This window comes from Aulonocara stuartgranti (genome assembly GCF_965226115.1).
Source record: "Aulonocara stuartgranti genome assembly, chromosome: 1".
In the NCBI taxonomy this organism is placed as follows: Eukaryota; Metazoa; Chordata; class Actinopteri; order Cichliformes; family Cichlidae; genus Aulonocara; species Aulonocara stuartgranti.
The window spans coordinates 16766247-16786266 of record NC_138939.1 but is presented as its reverse complement, the minus strand read 5'-3'; the positions used below and the strand labels follow the sequence as shown (position 1 = coordinate 16786266).

At 37.0% G+C, this 20020-nt stretch overlaps 1 protein-coding gene across 2 annotated transcripts in view; it reads right to left on the bottom strand.

Annotated features, from left to right (window-relative positions):
• Positions 1-20020, bottom strand: part of spon1a (spondin 1a) — a 95531-nt gene that overhangs the window by 75412 nt on the left and 99 nt on the right. The window lies entirely within an intron of this gene.

Genomic DNA, 20020 nt, shown 5'->3' with positions numbered 1-20020 from the left:
TTTAATTTTGAAAGTTGTGAAAAAGAAAGGTTTTAAAGGACACCTGTGAAAAAACTAAATACAACCACAAATCAGTAGCTTACATAATACCACCATTGCTGACAATTATCTCTTCGAGTAACAATTTTCACTATGACTATCAATGTCTCACATCACTGTGCAGGAATGCAGGCTGACTCTTCTTTATTATATCTGTTGTATTATTGTAGGGTCTTTACATTATAATATAAAGCGCCTTGATGCAAATGTTGTGATTTAGCGCTATTGTTTCAGTTCACTGAGGTTTGTGGACATTTATTTATTAATGCACAGCTCTCTTAAGGTCATGCCTCGGTATTTCAATCAGGTTGGGGTCTTGATTTTCACTAGAACCCTGCTACACTTTCTTTTCTTTTCCAGCCATTCTGCTGAAAATTTGCTACTGTGTCTGGAATTGTTCTATTGTACCACCCAGTTTTGGATGTCACACGGAGATGTCCTCACATTTGACTCTAGAATATCAAGGTAAACAACATAAGCTGCAAAACAAGCCCAAATCATCACCCCTCTGTGGTGGTGGTGGTGGTGGTGGAGGAGTGAGGATTTCTCTAAATGGTGCATTGTGGCAAACATATTTTTCCATTTTGGTCTTGTCTGTACAAGGGTCACTGGGTCTCGTTTATTAACAGTGTGTATGCATTTTAGTAAAGATTGTTGTTGTCATTGTTGTGATGTTTCCCAAAAGTATAAAAGTACAACACTATACCACCAATGCTAAAACAACACTAAACTGAAAGTGCAGGTTTTCACCTTCTTAATTTACACCCATTCCACTATACCCCACCTTTTATTTTCTTAAATAATCTTATTTGTCATTAAAAATGGCAAATGAGATTATTTGCAGCATCATCACCATGATAAAATGGGTCACAAGTGGTTATCAAAATCTCATTGTTTTCCCCTGCATTGCACTAAGGGAAGCATATCAATCCCTAGCAGTTCTTTGCACCCATTGCCAGAAAATACCTCAAATGGCATTTGGATAATGAGACTATGCTGTGAGGAGTTGCATTATCATTCAAGATTGCTACAACTTATTCACTCACAAGGTGAGAGCAGTGAACACTGCTGTCCCAAACCATGATATACAGAGGCCTCAACATCCCTCTCTCTTCGGGTGGTCTTTGATTCAGAACATCCGTAGAGTTTATTTACAGGATGTGCTTGCTACCAGTGGAAAATGCAGCCAATAGCATGGAGAGGATAAAACATTTTCTCATTACTTCTCATTAAAAACAGAATCTTTAATGAGAAAAATGTGAACATGAAACTAGAAATTATTCCACTTGATCTTATCTTTATCTTCTGGAACTTGAAACTAATATGGTTGAAACTAAACTTACCTATGTCTGACAAAACAATATTGTATGAGAATACAGTGTTTCAAAGTGGATGGCAATGGCCAAAATGTTTAGTTCAAGAGGGCCTCGAGGTGGCTATGTCCACCTTTAATATCCTCTCTGTGAGTGCACTAAGAAATGTGAGAAGTTGTTTTGTATTGTGTGAGCCAATAGTCATACGGTGATACTGGTACCTACTACTGTAAGAGCCCTCTGCCCAGTCATGTTCTTCTTGCATATTTTAAAGATGTTGAAGCTGGCCTTGTGAATAAGTGAATATTCTACATGCCCCCTTTGCTTCAAGCATCATTATTTTCTAAGAAAGAAAAGAGGAGTTTTTTTATTGAAATGTTTTTGGTTACTTATAACACCATCCTATTATAAAATATTACAAAACAAACTTACACATAATGGAGTAGTTCCTCGTTTCTGTGAAGATGTTTCATTGTAAATGATGTTGTATAAGGACTATGTCTACACTGTGACTGTGTAGACAGTCTGACATTGTTATTTCTAAATGATTCTTAATCTGCAGTTGCTGGTGCCTGGATTTCATACTGTCTAATCACATTGTTTGCCAACAAAATCTTCAGTGGCAACCTTCTGTTAAGCACTAAAATCCTGCCTCAGTCCTGCCATCACTATGTGGTAGTTGTTGGCTTCTGTTACACAATTTCAAAAAGAAAGTTGAAAGATTGAAAGTCCCATATAGTGCCTGATGAAACAACATCATTACTCACAGTTTGTTCTGCCAACAAGGAAATATAGTTGCTGAAAGATAAAACATATGCATACAGTAACATTTTGACTTAGATGTTCATGTTCATTTTTTAAAAAGAAGAAGAAGAGGAAATGCAATTTATCTATATAGTGACAATTCACAACAACATCATGAGGCTCTTTATACTGGGGTAAATATAGGGTATATAAGATAGAGTATCATACAATGCACAGTATACTGAAGGAAAACCGATGACCAGGTGATTCTTCATGAGCAAGCAATTGAAAACAGCAGGATAAAAGAACTGCCCATCAATAGGAAGACACCTACAAACAAAGATCAGGAAGGGGCAACCTTAGGGGAAAGATGAGAACAAAAAGTGGGCTTAGGGAAACTAAAGATATCACACATCTGTCACACATGTATATCTATATACATAATATCTATTTATATAGATATTATTAGAAAAAACAGATATTTCATTACAGCAGGTCATTTCTGTCAAATTGGGGTTTTTCTGTTATGTGACACAGTTCTTGCACAACTATTTATAAACGAAAATATTTACATATCTAAATGGCCTGTATTTGTATAGGCCATTTAGATATGTACATATTTTCGTTTATAAATAGTTGTGCAAGAAGTTCTAAGAAGTTCTAAGAAGTTATTGCGCAATGACAGCTAACATATAGGCTCCAGACATCCAACCCGCATAAGCCGAATAAACACTCAAGACAACAGGTGGCTGAGATAAAATGTTAAAACGATAAAAGAAAAATAGAGACCTAAAATCAAATCAGTGACCTCTGACACTTCTGTAATTTAGTGTTGCACCAATGCACAAAACTGCTGGCATGGTATAAACCTTGGTTTGGGAGTCTGGGTTGGGGTAATCAAATTTTTTATTTTATTCACTATACTTAAGACCCCAAACACAAAATGAATAATAAATATGGCTGATTAGAATAAAAATATTTATTAATAGTTTTACTAACTGTTAAAATGGCTTTTAAAATGAAAAAAAAAAACCACACAACAGAAGATAAAAAGGGGAAAGATAAGATAAAGTGTGAAATTACTAATGATGATTTACAATATTTTTAATCTAGTATTTGCTGCTAAGTCTATTCAACATATTGCTCATTATTACACAAAGCAGAGCAAAGAAAAAAGGGAAATCCAGTATGTACAAATTTCTTTTTAATTTCCCTATAGAAACTCTGTGTCCTTTGCATCACCTTTGCTAGTTAATTTGAACACTTTTTTTCTTCAAAGGCACTTACACTACACTTGAGATGGGTGGTAATGAGATAAATTGCAGGACTTCATTTAAGGCACTTTTTTGCCCTTCAATCTAGTATGTGGAAGGAAGCGTGGCACTCTGAGGGGATCAATAACCCTTTTTGTTGTAGACGTGTTTCCAATAATGAGACGCAAGGAAGCATGGAACACAGGCTTAGACTTAGATATATATGCAGACATTTTCTAATTAATCTACAGTTTGCTAGGTTCATTATGCTATACTACTATATGAATACCCTTCATTTAATTCATAATTAGATTTTGTTTTTTTCCATAATGTAACATAAAAAGTACAGCTTGAAGCCCAAGTAGGAATCTGACATCTAAAAGCAATGTTCTCCATTGGCTTCCTTGTGTTTGTGTATGTTTGTATGTGTGGGGGCTGGGACTGAGGTAAGGAGTCAGAAAACAGTGAAATAAAGCCAAATGTCAGTTCCAATTAAAACCAGCTAAACTAAACTGCATATTTTTTTCAGGATGTGCTTTCAACCTTGCTTTCATTATCATATGCTGCCTTCAAGCAGGTTACCCTTATCTGCATTCACCTCGAATGATTCCTTAAAATAATGATGGCTGATGAATTATTGAGTGATTTTAGCTTGCTATCTATAATCTATAAGGGCACATTGCATTGTACGCAGTGCAACTTAAACAGATGTGAATGCCGTTCTCTCTTTGTTAACACTGCAGTCAAACATTTAAACATATTCAGTGATTTTTTTTCCATAAGATTTTTTTTAGGCAAAGAAAAAATAGAAATAGAAAAATGATTGCAAGTTTACGTTGCATCAGAGTTTCAAATCGTACTGACCTGGACTTTGTGTTCACATTAATTTGTTTAAAAGTGAAGACTTACATCAGGTAAGGAATGCATATCTCCAGCTCCATAACCTGCATTTTGAATTTTCAGGAACAAGCTGTTAAACTCACAGCTGAACTATGAGCATCACAGCTGTAATAAAAACTGCTTCTTGTCAGATTAAAGGTGCTGCTTGCATGAAGAATGTATATTTCCATATTTCATATTCTCAAGACTATGAACTATATTAAGTGGTGAAAGTGTGTTTAAACTAAACATTATGCATTAGTAATGTTCACTATCATGAAATAAACTAGGACCCGAAATAAATTTACTCGAATCGGAGGAAAAGAAGATGAAGATTTATTTTTTTCACCAGTGGTTCTTATTAATATGATCTACGCAAAATAACACATTTGAGTGGAGTAAGCTGTTCATATGTAGTCCATCTTCATTTCTATATAACACATATCTGCCATCCTGTTCGTTAAGTTGTCCAGTGTAAGTCCAAGGAAAGGAGTCTCTAGTAGGCTACACTTTGAATCATTCTCTGTCACTCCTTTCCTTGATCTTGTGATATTTTCCACCAAGGTCAAGGAAAAGTAGGTAGCAGGTAATTTTTTGCAGCTGATCAACCTGTTTTCCTAAGGGCATTATGGAACAATACATCAAACAAACAAAGTAAAAATAAGAAACATATAGTTTTCCTGTTTTTATTTTTAACTGGATTGTGTATGGTAATCTCAATTTCTCTATCAGTAAATACAAAACATCTGGACAGTTCAGTCATTTAAAGCTTAACTTTAAAAGAAAGCAAGTAATGCGCCCTTTAAAATAGGTCATTACAAATCTAAAATTGTCCTCCCATTAATTATTTTCATTAATTTCGAAGTTTGGATTAAGTTATTTGGGGATGCAATAGCAGCAACAGAGTCACTCAGTTTCTCTGGAGTATTAAGTGGTTATTACTGAAACTCATTTAGATGCAGAGCTTGGTACTCCTGCTGGGTCTGCATTTGGCAAAGCTCATTCAAACATCAGGAGGACTGCGGCTGGATGGAGTGAAATGTACCGGCCTGTTTGGCACACATACAACCATATAAACAAGCTGGCAAAAGATTTTTTTTTTTTTTTTGTATAATCTAGAACCAAATTAAATATAACAAAAATAACACAACGCCTTCAGAAATGTGGTGCTAAATCTAAGATACATTATATTAATTATACAAGACATTACATATTTTATATTTGGCCACAAACTATGTCTTCAGGTGCCCTACAAAGTGAAGTTCTTATGCATTGCCGGAGAAATATTTTACAGTTTTTTACAGACGCTAGGACACATTTCTCAATACTTAGGTCACTTTTGCAAAACTCTTCACACAATCCTCCTAACTGACCGTCAGCTTGGCAAAGCAGTTCATTTCACATTCAAAATGCACTACAACTACCAAAACACTTCATTCAGGTCTCAAATAAACTCATTCTTCCAGAACACTAGCAAAGGTTGACAGCCGACAAACACACTTTGTCACCCACAAAACAAAGACCTAAAAAACACTAACAACATGTAGCATTACACAGTGTTTTCTTGTGTAAAAGAAGGACACATCTCTGTTTATAATTTCAATATATGTTACTGGAATGAATCAGACATCATGCAGAATTCGTTAATATTTGTTTATGTATTTTTATTTTTTTGCACTAAGAAATCCCAAAATACAAGTATTTATATACACACCATCCACTGATGAACATACAATAGCAATGCTAATCAACCTGGTCTTCTCCATTTGGCCACAGGTTCTCATCCACATCACATCTAATGTCATCTAGGGCAATACACCTAGGAAAGAATCTCCTGGCATGCCTGATCCATCCCTGGCAATCTTCTGCTGATATCTCCAGGCATCCAGCATTCATTGCATCCAGGAGGGACATTTGATCATGTGGATGATGGTCGTAAACCTTCCACCGCCATGAGGAAAAGAATTCCTCTATGGGGTTGAGGAATGGAGAGTAAGGTGGGAGGAAAAGAGACTCCATTCTGGGATGGGCTGCAAACCACTCGGTGACTGCACGGGAGTGATGAAATGCCACATTGTCCCATACAATTATAAATGTTGGCTGATTCCTTCTCTCCGCATCCCTTTCCTCACCTAGCACAACCCTTCCATAGAGATCATGCAGGAACGCAAGGAGCCGTTCAGTGTTGTATGGCCCAATCAGTGGTCTGTGTAGCAGCAGTCCATCAGATATTGCTGCGCACATTGTGATGTTGGCACCCCTCTGGCCCGGGACATTCACTGTGGCTCTCTTCCCAATCACATTCCTCCCTCGTCGCCGTGCTTTGGCCAAGTTGAAACCTGCCTCATCCACAAAGATGAAAATGTGGTGCGTTTGCCTGCCTTCAATCTCCATGACTCTCTAACATAAATCCACAAGGCAACATAAGCTGTTACAGTAGTAAATTTGTATAATTGTCTTTGTGTGTGTTTGGTTTTGTTCAAAAACAGATCTGTATTTTATTCTGATCTTACCTGGACATACTGGTTCCTGAGTTGCTTGACATGTTCAGAGTTCCTCTCAAAAGGCACAGTGTACAACTGCTTCATCCTGACCTGATGTTTTTTCAGGACTCTAGAAATTGTTGTTACGCTTACACTGTGAATATTTGCGAAGGTAACGTTGTCTGCCAAGACTCTTTGTCTAATTTCAGTGAGTTTTATCCCATTGTTTCTGATGACCATATCAACAATGGCAGTTTCCTGCACATCAGTGAACATCCGTCCTCACCCTCCTGTGTGAGGTAACCGTTGAGTCCTAAGCAGGAATGCAACAACAATTACACAAAAGCTTATTTACTTCTGAAATGTGCAAATGCCCCTGCAGAATACAAGTTACCTGTTGGTTTGCCGGAAAACTCTAACAATAGATGCCACTGTAGAGCGTTGCAGATTTGGCTGCACTCTCTGACCAGCCTCTCTCATTGAGTGACCATGATTTACTACATGATCAATTACAGTAGCTCTGATCTCATCTGAGACTACAGCTCTTGATCTTCCTCTTATTCTTCTTCCACCACGCATACGTATTCCTCGCCCCCTCCCAGCCACTCTTCTTCCTCTTTCAGCCACTTCTCCCTTTCTGGCTGGGTCCATGTTTACGTCACAAAACAAACCTATTCAGCAGTTGTATCCTTTTGTAATGGAATTGAAGGAGTAACACCTATGTAGAGGTTCATCTACAATGGGAATCAGCTGTGGCTGGTTAAACTGCATTTTTAGATTTAAAATATGTTTCAATAAAATATTGCTGTTGGATTTTGCTGTCTTTTCAAGTTTTGCATTGTGTTATTGTTTTGGCCATAAGTTTAACAGTTTTGAAAACAGTATGTAAGCACATGCAAAATGTCCTGTCCGTACAAAGATTTTTGGCAGTTGTTGTGTCTGAGTGAGAAGATAATTCATGAAATTTGAGAGATGTAGTCATTGAATGCATTTTGTGCCAAAACAATGATAACTGGTCCTCAGTTTAGCCCACATAGACTTCTGTTGTGCTCACTGTGTGAGGAGTTTTGCAAACGTGACCTAAGTATTGAGAAATGTGTCCTAGCGTCTGTAAAAAACTGTAACTAACCAGCCCTATATTTATTGCTGAGAAGATGCACACAATGCTTAAGCCAGTTAGGACCTGGAACCTTAGTATCACGATGCAAGAAGACTTTAACTATAAGTCAGGAAAATTGTTAGAAGTGTAATAGTTTGTTTGTTTTGGGGGGGGTTGTTTGTTTTTTTCTGACTGCTTAAGTGTAGCCCTAAAACTTCAACATCACCTTATGTTTTCCTGAGGTAGGTGCAGTGTGAATGTCGAATGGAAAGTATGTGTAGTTCTGCATATCAAGCTATAAAAGCTTAGAGTTTAGCAAAAAGTATCTTATATAGTGTGTGTATACCCAGGAGAACAAGTGCAGAACCAATAATTTGTCTGTTGAAGTGAAACTAAAACTATGAGCTTAGAATTTGTCTTGCAGCTCTGACAAATTCAGAGGGATCAAGGTTGTTGTGTTATTTGACTCTTTTTGTCACTTGGACATTCAGACTCAAAAATTGGACATTTAATGACACGTCAGCATTCATTAAACAGTTTATTAACTTCAAAAGAGGTTTAGGAATCACTCCCGAAAACTACTTTTTCCTCTTGATCTTGAAGAGAATAAACTCAATGGTGACAAACTGCAAATAAAAGCTCACCCCAACCATTCGCAGCAGATGGCCCCGCCCCTCCCTGAGCCTGGTTCTGCTGGAGGCCTCTTCCTGTTAAACAAGAGTTTTTCCTTCCCAACGTTGCCAAGAGCTTGCTCATAGGGGGTCATATGATTGTTGGGTTTCTCTCTATATATATTATTGTAGGATCTACCTTACAAAATAAAGGTGACTGGTGTTGTGACTTGGCCCTGTATTAATAAAATTGAATTGAACTGAAATTGAAAAGAACAGTCACTGACCATTGCATACTAATCTAATGTTTATCTCCAGTACATTGTACATATGATAGATTTGCCACTATGGCAACATGTTGGGCATGCCAATCATGCACTGACTGACACAGCCGAGAAAGATTTTTATTTACAGTTACAGTTAAATAGAGTTTCCTTTGTATATATGAATAGCTTGTGAAAGCTGAACTATTCAACACAAAGGACAAATGCATTCCAACTGAACCCAGTATTTCAATACAAATGGTACATATTATTATTTTAATAGATTAAATAAGAGAGATGTGATAAAAGTGTCTTGTAAAGAGAACGCCAGTAGAATTTAATCCATCAACAGAAGTTAATTGCTTGGTGATGACAAATCACCACCAAGCAATTAATCTTTAGCAATTTATAAAGAAAGAAACTGAGTCAAAAAATCAAACATTATAAGATTCCCCCTTTACTTTTCTTACTAAAGTACTTTAAGCCGAGCTCTATCTGTGCCACTGTTTTCCTACTCTTTACAGTCTTTATGTCTTTTACCCATCTTATTATTTTCCTTGACCAGCTTCTGATGCGACTCTCTACTTTTTTTGTACTTTATCCATTCATTTATTTTCTTCTGCTTATCCAGTTGAGGGTCACAAGGAGGCTGGAGCCTATCCCAGTGGTCATAAAGTGACAGACTACCAGTTTGTTGCAGGATGAATTGCCAATTAACCTAACCCACAAATGTTTTAGAACTCACACCGACATGGGGAGAACGTTAAACTCTACACAGAACTTTCTTGCTGAGAGCTGATGATGAGAAACGCTGTGCTGCCCACTTTAGAGTGTTTTATTTTATTTCCAGCTATGCCTAGAAGGCAGAGTTAAGGCTGGTGGTTTGAAAGTGCACTTTAATGAAGTTGCTATGTGAAGACCTGTGAGACATCTGTTCGTGATGTTGAATGCTCTGATAAGTCTCAGAAGAAGGTTCTGTTTAGGTCATTTTGTGACTGAACCTACAAAGGCACACTGCTAGTTTTCACTACTGTAAAGATGATATGCAGCTTTGCATCCCTTTTAACCCCAATTCAGTTCAATTCAATTCAATTCAATTTAATTCAATTCATATACCAAATATATAGCAAATCACGACAACAGTTGCCTCAAGGCACTTTATTTCGTAAAGTGAAGACCCTATAATAATAATGGGCATGAGAATGACTCAGTGCATTCAGTGACAGTACCCATAACATTAAACGATGGATGGCACTGCAGCTAAATATGAATAAGACAGAAGTGCACACTGATGCATCTACAACAATCACTACGATACACCTGAGCTCCTTACCTGTTGTGCCAGTATTACAAAAACCTTGGTGTCACTTTTGCCACCTGACACAGCAAACAAACATGTTATTTAAGTTGCCCGCTTGCGTTTTATGCAGATTAGGAGACTCAGTAAGGTCAGCTCAATTACATTTAAAAGAAATCCAGAGATAGCCATAGGTGCTTTTATCTACTGCAATTCATTATATGCATATTTGAGCCAGCATAGTTTAAACAAACTACTGGTCACCCAAAATCCAGCAGCAAATCTTACTAAAACCAAAAAAAGAGAACACTTCATTGTTAGCTTCCTGTCACTGTGATCATTTTTAATTTATTACATTAATTAATTCAAAATTACTACTTTTTTTAAGATTTGCTTTAAATTGACTTGTTTGTTTAAATCGAGTTTTGCATAATGATAATAAATAAACTTTGAAATCTGAATATTTTTGTTTTTGATACAACTATGACCTTGACTTTAGATTATCAAATTCTAATCAGTTCATCCCTTTGTCCAAGTAACTGTTTGTTCCACTTGTGAATGAGATTCCCCAAAGGCATTCCTAAGATATCTTATTCTGAGGATGGAACATACGGACGATTCACAGCCTGAAAATATAACAGCTCAGCACAAAGCAGCATAGTCCTGTTCTGAAGTCTGGCTATTTGTGGCCACATGCTTCCACAGTGGCTGAAATACATAGTCTCTGGATGGAAAGTGACAGCCCATAAAGAGCCTGCATCATGATGCAGTGGATGATTAAGAGGCAATGACATTTAACATGCAGTCCTCAGGAGTTTCACAAGGACACAGCAGTGTCCTCTCACTCCTTCCACTAAAGGGGTACAACAAAGCTCTCATATCTACTTCCTTCCCTGTCCACTTCAACAATGTCAGTTTGTTTGAGTGTAAGATATGGGATTGTCAGTATTCACCGAGAAGGGTAGTAGTGTGATAGAACTGCAATTTCCAAGCTGTGGGTTCTTTCAGAATTAGAAATCATTTCTCCCCCTGTGGAAAGAGGCCACCTATTGTACAAATCCCTGCCTTGCTGAACCTGAGCTAGCCAAAATAGTACTGTACAGAGAGAGGACAGAGATTTTGGAGCTCTTTAGAAAAGAATACCATATGGCTGCTATTAATATCAAATATGTTTTCACAGACGTGAGTCAAAATAAAGAAAGAAGTGGGACTAATGTGTTCATAAGTGCTCACAGCTATTTTTCATTTTAGTTCAGTATAGATGGAACAATAGATGCAAGCTGCATTTGACTTATTATATGAGTCACTTAGTTATTAAGTGACTCATAAATTTGGCTTCCCTGAAATGAAGACAACGTGGTGCACCTCTGTAAGGCTTTGCCATAAAAAACATCTAATTGAAAAACTCCACTGGACTAAGACTCACTCGAGCATTAAGCTCCAAACACATCTGGTTGTCCAGGCAGCACACTGGTTAAGAAACGTTGTAATGGCTCTAGGTCACTTATTTATAAATGTGTTATTCTGCGATATTTACGGGGATAACAAAATTGCAAAATCTGTTCATAATTGTAAGACAGTTTCTTCAATACCTTAGCCATGTTTCAAAATGCAGAAAAAAGTTCTTTCTTTAGTAAATGTACAAGCTATCTGCTGTTTTCATGCATTTTAATTTAAGACGAATTTAATAAACTCACTCTAGTAACAGCACGCAATCTGTCAGAGTGACAATGATAAATAATTTGTTCAATTTGTACAACTTTTAAGAGACTGAAGAAGCAAACAAAATTGCACAGTAATAATTAAAATAATTAATAATATTTCTCCAGAGATACTTCTATTCTCCTTAATAGTCTTTCAGACCTGTGCTCTTGACGAACATTAAATAGAACATACCAATTCAAAAGAAAGCCCAAACCCTGAAAAGAACTGACAGCTGTATCCTTGAAAAGGCTAAACTAATCATTGCATTCTGACAGCCCTGAAATGCCAGACGTTCTCAGGTATTATTTCTTTTATGCTTTTGTGTCTATATACATTAAAGAGCAAAGTGAATGTCAGGCTTACAAAAATACAAAATGTGTTTTTACAGTCAATAGACTGGGTAAAATGTATTAATTAGGAACCACTTGGCAGACTGGCTATTGTACCTGTTATTTCATCCACGGCACATTATCCGAATGAGAATCCATCATTCCAGAGAGAGGGGAGGAAAAAAGGTGATGGTCGGTATATTTACATGGTCTTGTTGCTCAGTATCCTCGTATTTATTAGGGAGCATGAAAGCCTCACTGTGTTGCTCTCTACAACTCGCACTATTCATTACTCCTCAAGTTAGAGAATGTGGATAATTTCATAAAAGACATTTCTAACATGAGGTTTAGTGCCGCACATTTTCATTCATTGTTTTGGAAATGCTACACAGTAAAGAAACAGAACAAAAGCTTCTTTTTTCTTCCCATCTCACATTAGCTTACACTCCTGTGGAAAAATCTATAAAGAATTAGGATAAATGTCAAAAGCATTCTGGTGAATTCATGCAGTTTTTCACAGCAGTTTTGTGCAACACACCATTTACAAATTCATAAGTTCCAGTGTGTAATTTTTAAACATACAGCAAAGGTTTTAAGAAACTGGCTGTTTAAGTTCACAAGTGATCCCAATTTTATTTTACATTAAACGATAATGACCCCACAGCCAGGATCATACAAAACTACAGCTTTAGCAGCAATCACTTGAAGCACTAATTTACTTTTTTTAAATTTAATTTTTACAGGGTCTGACCTTTCCCTGAGCTACTGCAACAGTTTTTCTTTTTCGGTTGTAGATTTGTTGGTGTCATTGGAATCAGTGCCCTGTTGCTTGACCCAGTTTCGGTCAGGCTTTAGCTGTTGAACAGATGGCCTCACATTTGACACTAGAATAATCTGGTCAACATACGCTACTTCATTGTCGACTCAATGACTGCATGGTGCCGAGGCCCTGTGGCCACAAAACAAGCCCAAATGATGACCACTGTGCTTGACAGTTTGTATGATGTGTTTCAGATGATATACTGCATTTGGTTTTTATCACATGAGGCCCTATGCACTATGGCCAAAAATCTCCACTTTCGCCTCATCTCTCACAAAACACGTGTTCAGGTTTTTCCCTAATTGTACTGTCGTGAATTTTAACCTTTAAAATTTAACTGAGGCCTGTAGAGTCAGAGAAGTAGCTCTTGGTCTTGTCGCAGTTTCTCTGAATTTTACATTTGAAGCATTTAAAAAAGGCTATTTGGATGAAAGAATTGTTCATTCAAGGGTGCAAATGACTTTTGAACTAAATGATCTAACATTTTACCCTGATTCCTGCCTGGGGTAATACAAAAGACATACCACACACTTAATTTCCTTATTTAAAAAAAAATACCCAACTAATTTTCCCACAGCCGAAGCAGCTCAGTAAAGAATATTAAAAACTGTTATGACCCTCTGCAGGAAGCACTAGTCATACAGCCATACAGTTTACATGTCCTGTTCTCAAACAAACTAGATAATCCACAAAAAGTTGTAACTGTCGAAGAGCATTAACCTTTTCTTGTGAAAAACAGAAGTTTTGTGTCAATAATTAGATTATTGCCACCAAAATGGAAAGCCCCTTTGATATCGCAAGACAGGTTTAGATACTCTGAATGACAATGGACTCAACAACTGTTCTCACAATTATCTCATTTCTTCTTATCCTATACATTTTTACCATTATTTCTTTATAACTGAATTCTGTCCTGCATTAAAGTGAAGAATTAAAGTTTTTGATTGTACTTTGTGAATTAAGGGTAGCGTGTATTATGAAAGAGAAATATTTTTCTTTTAATAGACACACCATATAGTACACAGAAAAAGTGAAAGAAAAGAACTATTTACACAGCACTGCACATAAGAAAACATATGGACTAGTGTGAAAAACATGAAAGTTATTGGCATATTACAGGCACTATGAACTAGGTTGTGATTCACTGGAAAGCCTGTTGCTCCTGATCCTAATGTTCTCCTTTGCAGTGTAAAGAGGGGAAAAAACAGTGTTTATCCAACAACCATCTTAGATGTCCATAGATGTCCTAAATCATTTTCAAACATTATGAAATAATAAATGAATGAATAAATGAATAAGCAAAGGTATTTTTGGTATACACGAGTTTTAAAAAGTATGTTTTGAAGTATCACTTTGAGCCAAAGCAACTGAGAAAAAAAGTGTAATACTGTAACACGCAGATGCCTTGAAGCCAAAAGCCAAGATTACGCGTCACCCTTTCCTTGAAAGTGAAAGTGTGGAGTGAATGCACCATGCCAGATGTGGACATGGGATCAGAGTTCACCTATCTCTCCCTTCTAATAAGTTTTTTTTTTTTTTGACTGAGGAATTTGTGCAATCGCTTCAGCGAGGCTAAAGCACAAGGAATCAGTCACTAAGTCAAAGTCACCCCTCAGAGAAAAGAGACAGATTGGATCAGTATCACTGTCAACCTTTATAAGGCAACAGACAGGAACCGTGGACATCTTACTGAATCTGTCTCATCATTTCAAAATCATTCCTACAGAGATTGTCGTGAACTGATTAATTTAAAAAGAAATAAATTATTATGAAAATTGAGCAAGAATCATGTCGTTAAAAACACCTCCACATATAACAGTATCGGAGGTATTTAACAAGGTATTCATGTATGATATGTAATAGGATGGTCTAACAAATGACCAAAGCAAATGACATTGGACGTTTTAAGTTATAGTTGTGTAAGCAGGAAGCTAAACACATTGTTTATAATCATATTCACCAATTTAACTCTCATTACTCCAGTGACAAATATAGCTGCTCTACCATGAAGTCATAATCTCAGTTATAGTGTAGTCAATATTGATCTCATGATTATTTCAAATGATTGCTAACTTTGTGCTTTGGAAACACATTTAGATGGCCTTTAATAAATAAATAAATAAAAACTTGTGTTTTTAAAGTGGATCCCTAAATACTTAAAAATAAAATTCACCTAAAAAAAATGAAATGTAGAATTAAAAATATAATTTTGCAGCCTAATGACTGGCTGTGTTCAGTACTGTAAAAAAGATCAACTCATATTAGTTAAATCTCAGAAGTTTGAGAAAAAAAATCATAATTCTGACTCTTTGCTCAGAATAAAAAAAAGAGGTGTCACCACTTTTTTTTTTTTTTACCCCCAGTGGCCCTAATCCTCTTCCATAGGCCGCAGCCTCAGTTTCTACCTTTTCATATTGCTAAAGTAGAATTACTGTGTCGATTGCTGCAAAGTCTTTTTGTGCTGGTTTTCATCTTTCATCTTTATGTTGTTGACTTTGTACTCATACCTAAATACTAAGAGAAAGATCATATGTGTGTCATCATTAGCATAGGAATTTGCGTTGGTGTGTGGAACTGGAGCCTAAGGTTCATGTTGTTAAATGGTGATTATGTGACCGTTCATTACAGGACATTTTACAGAGTAACACAAGTAATGTAACAAGTTGTACAATGAATTCATTTCTCCTGTGAATAATTAACTAACATACTGCATTACTTTGAAAAAAAAAGTGTTCTGTGTAATATGTGCAATACTTATTTTGAGTAATGAATCTCAGTCTCATACTTTGATGAATCTCAAAGTGGAGCCAATGAAAACCTAATGAAAATCGATAAGTGAATCTATAAGGAATCGAATCGATAAGTGAATCTATAAGGAATCGAATAGATAAGTGATATCGATAATGGAATCAGACTCACTAAGTTATTATTAATTTCCATCTCTAAATAACAATTCTTTCCATGTAAAACAGTGGAACTGGCAGTGATATTTTTAAATGACCTACACAATGGATGCTTAGTAGTAAGTAAAAAAGGTGGGTTCACTAAAATATATAATATTGTAACCTGATGTCCAAACTATTTTGACATGAATAAAGATGCTCAGAGTAAGTCTCTTGTGGTGTTCAGGTCCTCAACCCCTGTGGTACAAATATGGGTCTGGAGAGGATACAGTAACACATCACAGTGCACCACACCATCACCTTGCAACTACATGCATTGGTTTAAATTTTGCATCTTGACATTCGTGGGTATTATTCACATGACGTCCTTGATTGCATTAGCATACAAGAGAAACACTCTAATCACTAAGCCATGTGGACTTCAATCAGAAGAAAATGGACATAATAATAGTGTTTTTTAATAATCCTTTTTTTTAGCATCAGATGCAAAACACATGAATTTAAATCATGTTTCAGACTACTTTGAGAAACAATGCACGAGGACATTACAGCTGCCTGGTCAGGTAGAAACATGTGGGGTTTTTGTGCAGCATCAGGGATTAATACCACCCCCACTGAGCTGAGTAAGTACCTATTTACCCAGAGAGCAGAAAGGCAGTAACCTAAATACTGCTTATTTTGCAGTTCTGTATGGACCAAAATCCCTGCAAGAGGGCAATGGAGGGAAAAGGGGAAACAAAATAGAAAGCAACAGAATAATGTCTTCTTTCTCATTTTGCCTGTGGAGTCCCGCCTCTGAGTAGTACTGCTTGTGGTTACTGTGATTTACAGAGCACTTCCAGTGGAGATCCATTAGCAATGAAACAACATACCCTCGATCCAGGAAGTGATTTATGTATTCAATAAGCCTCTCTGGTACTCTGGCTTTCATTCCTTGCTTTGCCTCATTTCACATTCTTTTTTGTGACAGCAGCAGTATGACAAGTAACGGTACACAATGTAGGAAGTGCAATTTACCAGGTGATGCGATTGTATTCTCACCTACGTAGGAAAACACTTACGTAGGTGAGAATACAATTGCACCAGTAGCCTTTCTCTAACAAAATGTTATGTTAGTTGGTTTGCACTGATAGCACATTGTGTCTCTGTGAATTTTAAAGAGACTAGTCGGCATCAATACCTTAAATTTGCGAGGTTCACCTGTGAGATTGATTTTGTTGAACTGACTTTTTTAAAAACTATACGGTGCTTTAAATCATCATCCATATCGATTGAGATTATCATCTTCATTTTGAACACTGGTTAATGCTGTTTTGGATATTGCACTCTAGTGACTGAGAAAGTCATACAGCACTTGATCAAATCTGTTCTCTTTATTTGTCTACTCTAGTGTCACAAAGGCTTCATTAAGTAATAGCTTTAGTGCTGTCACCGTTAATCTCGTTAAAATGACGTTAACGTCATAACTGCATTAATGTGCATGGGGCTGCACGGTGTCAACGTGTTAGCACGGTTAGCTCGTTAGCGCCGTCCAGCCACGAGCCACGATAACTTGCTAATAGAGATTTGCTGCGTTAATGCGGTTATGGCATTAACGTAATTTTAACAAGATTAACGCTGACAGCACTAAATAGCTTAATACCCGTCACTGCAAATTAGTGAAAAAGAAAATTGAAAAAGAAGTTGCTCATTACCATAAAATTAGGTAAACGTAAGTCATATGAAGTACAGCACATCAGTGTTGGTCAAGTTACTTGAAAATAGCAATTAGTTACTAATTACTGATTACTTCTCCAAGAAAGTAATCCCATTACTTAACATGATACACAACCTGAATACATAATAAAGCAACAGACCTTTCAGCCCAGTTGTATTTTTTCTGCATAATCCAGCATACAAAATTGAATCAAATGAAAAAGTCTCTTTTTAAAAATTGTTTTATTAGTTTTAATCTTTTAACTTTATGCACATTGCATCAAGCAAAATTTTAATTATATGCAACAGTCTTTGACCTGAAGACATTTGTTTAACATTTAAACCTATTTTCTGCATATTCCAGCATATAAAATAAAAATAATTTTTTGTGGTTACGCTCACTCTTTCAGATAGATGCAAGTAAAACACAAGAAAAAATAAATAAAATCAAAGATTTAGCAGCACTAAGTCCTGTTGCTCTTAAATCTATTTTCACCTGTTAAGCAGGAGCGGAGTTGGTGGAGGTTTGCCCGATGCCGGCCATGTCAGTGGGGGGATCCGGGGGTTTCTCTGTGAATTTCACATTCCCGTGCTGGCTTGCGAGATGCTTGCTCATATTTGAAGTTAAATATTTTGCTGTAGAATAAAGTTTTCTTTCCACTCAGAGTTTACAGCAGATGTTAATGTTTTTGTCACTTTTTACGGATTCAAACTCAAAGTAATGTCAGTACTTCCAAGCTTTAAATGCTGCATGGTCGTACTCTCTCCCGCACTCCATATTATCCACTGTTGATCTACACTTGTCTGTTGCTCCATGGACGTCGCACACTTGTACGTTATTATAATGAGACATTCTCACAAACAAAATCACGGTTTAGTAACGCAGTAACGGAAAATGCTTACGGGAAAGTAACAGTAATCTAATTACTTTTTTGCAATAGTAATCCCTTACTTGGTCGTTGTACTGGTTGTTACTTGAAAAAAGTAATCGGATGACGCATTACTACCCATCTCTGCAGCACGTAATGTACGCATCATTATTTTTTTAGTAAAAGTTAAGTTTGAAAAAAATTGCACAACCTTGCTGCTTTCATAGGAATTAGGAGGGTGAGCAGAAGCCAGGTACTGCTTATCAAATACAGTTGATTAATTCACCATAAAAAAAAGTATGAGCACCTCTATAAAAGCTGAATTTTTGGCAGTTTCCTAGTCTGGAGCATTCAGGTGTGTGTTAACACAGTGTCAAGGACAAAAGACATCAACAAAGATCTTAGAGAAGCACTTATTGCTGCCCATCAGCCTGGGAAGGGTTATATTGCCATTTCCAAACAATCTGAAATTCATTACTCCGTGGTGAGAATGAGTATTCACTACTAGAAAAAGACAGCTGCCAATTCTCCCAGGAGTGGAAATCCGAGCAAATTCACCCCAAGGTCAGACCCGGCAATGATCAGAAAAACTACAAATACATAATAATGGATTGGATTTATATAGCACTTTTCAAGGCACCCAAAGTGCTTTACAATGCCACTATTCATTCACACACTGGTGGAGGCAAGCTACGGTTGTAGCCACAGCTGCCCTGGGGCAGACTGACAGAAGCGAGGCTGCCATATCGCGCCATCGGCCCCTCTGGCCAACACCAGTAGGCGGTAGGGTAAAGTGTCTTGCCCAAGGACACAACGACCAGGACAGAGAGCCCAGGGATCGAACCGGCAACCTTCCGGTTACAGATGCGCTTCCCAACTCCCTTAGCCACGGTCGCCCCAAGATAAGAGCTACATCTCAGACTGTACCACCATCTATTAGGTTGTTAATATTAACATATATGATAGTGCAATTAGAAAAAAAAATGGAACTAATGTGGCTTGTTTGAAAATGGTTTCCAAGGAGAAATCCTCTTCTCTCCAAAAAGAACATGGCAGCATGACTTCATCTGAACAAACTTTAAAACCTCTGGAACAATGTGCTTTGGACAGGTGGGATCAAAGTGATGATGAAAATGTACAGTGCCAGTATTCTGGAGTCAAATGTAAGGTCATTTGTCTGACAGCTAAAGCTATGCCAAAAACGATGTCTAGTAGCAGTGATCAAGCAATGATTCCAATCACACCAAAAAATCTACAACAGAATTGCTGAAAAAGAAAAGAAAGTGTTGCAACGGCCCAGTCAAAATTTCAGATCTCAACAAGACTTAAAGGTTTTGGCATAATTTGAAAGAACTGTTCATAAATGGTTGTCTGCAAACAGCAACAATGGGAAGAAAAGTGGTGATAATTCCTGCACAATGATAAAAAATAATCAGGTCTCATCTTATCTTAAAAAACCCTCTAGTACCATAGAGCAATAGTACCCAATAGAGCGTTTTCCTCTGATTTACTTGTGGTTCTTAGGGTATCTAAAAGTATAATTGTCACGGTCTGCGGGGCAAATCGAGCGGAGCAGACACAGGCGAGGAGACAAAACTAGAGATGGACCGATCCGATATTACGTATCGGTATCGGTCCGATACTGACCTAAATTACTGGATCGGATATCGGAGAAAAATAAAAAATGTAATCCGATCCATTAAATATCACGAAAGCACC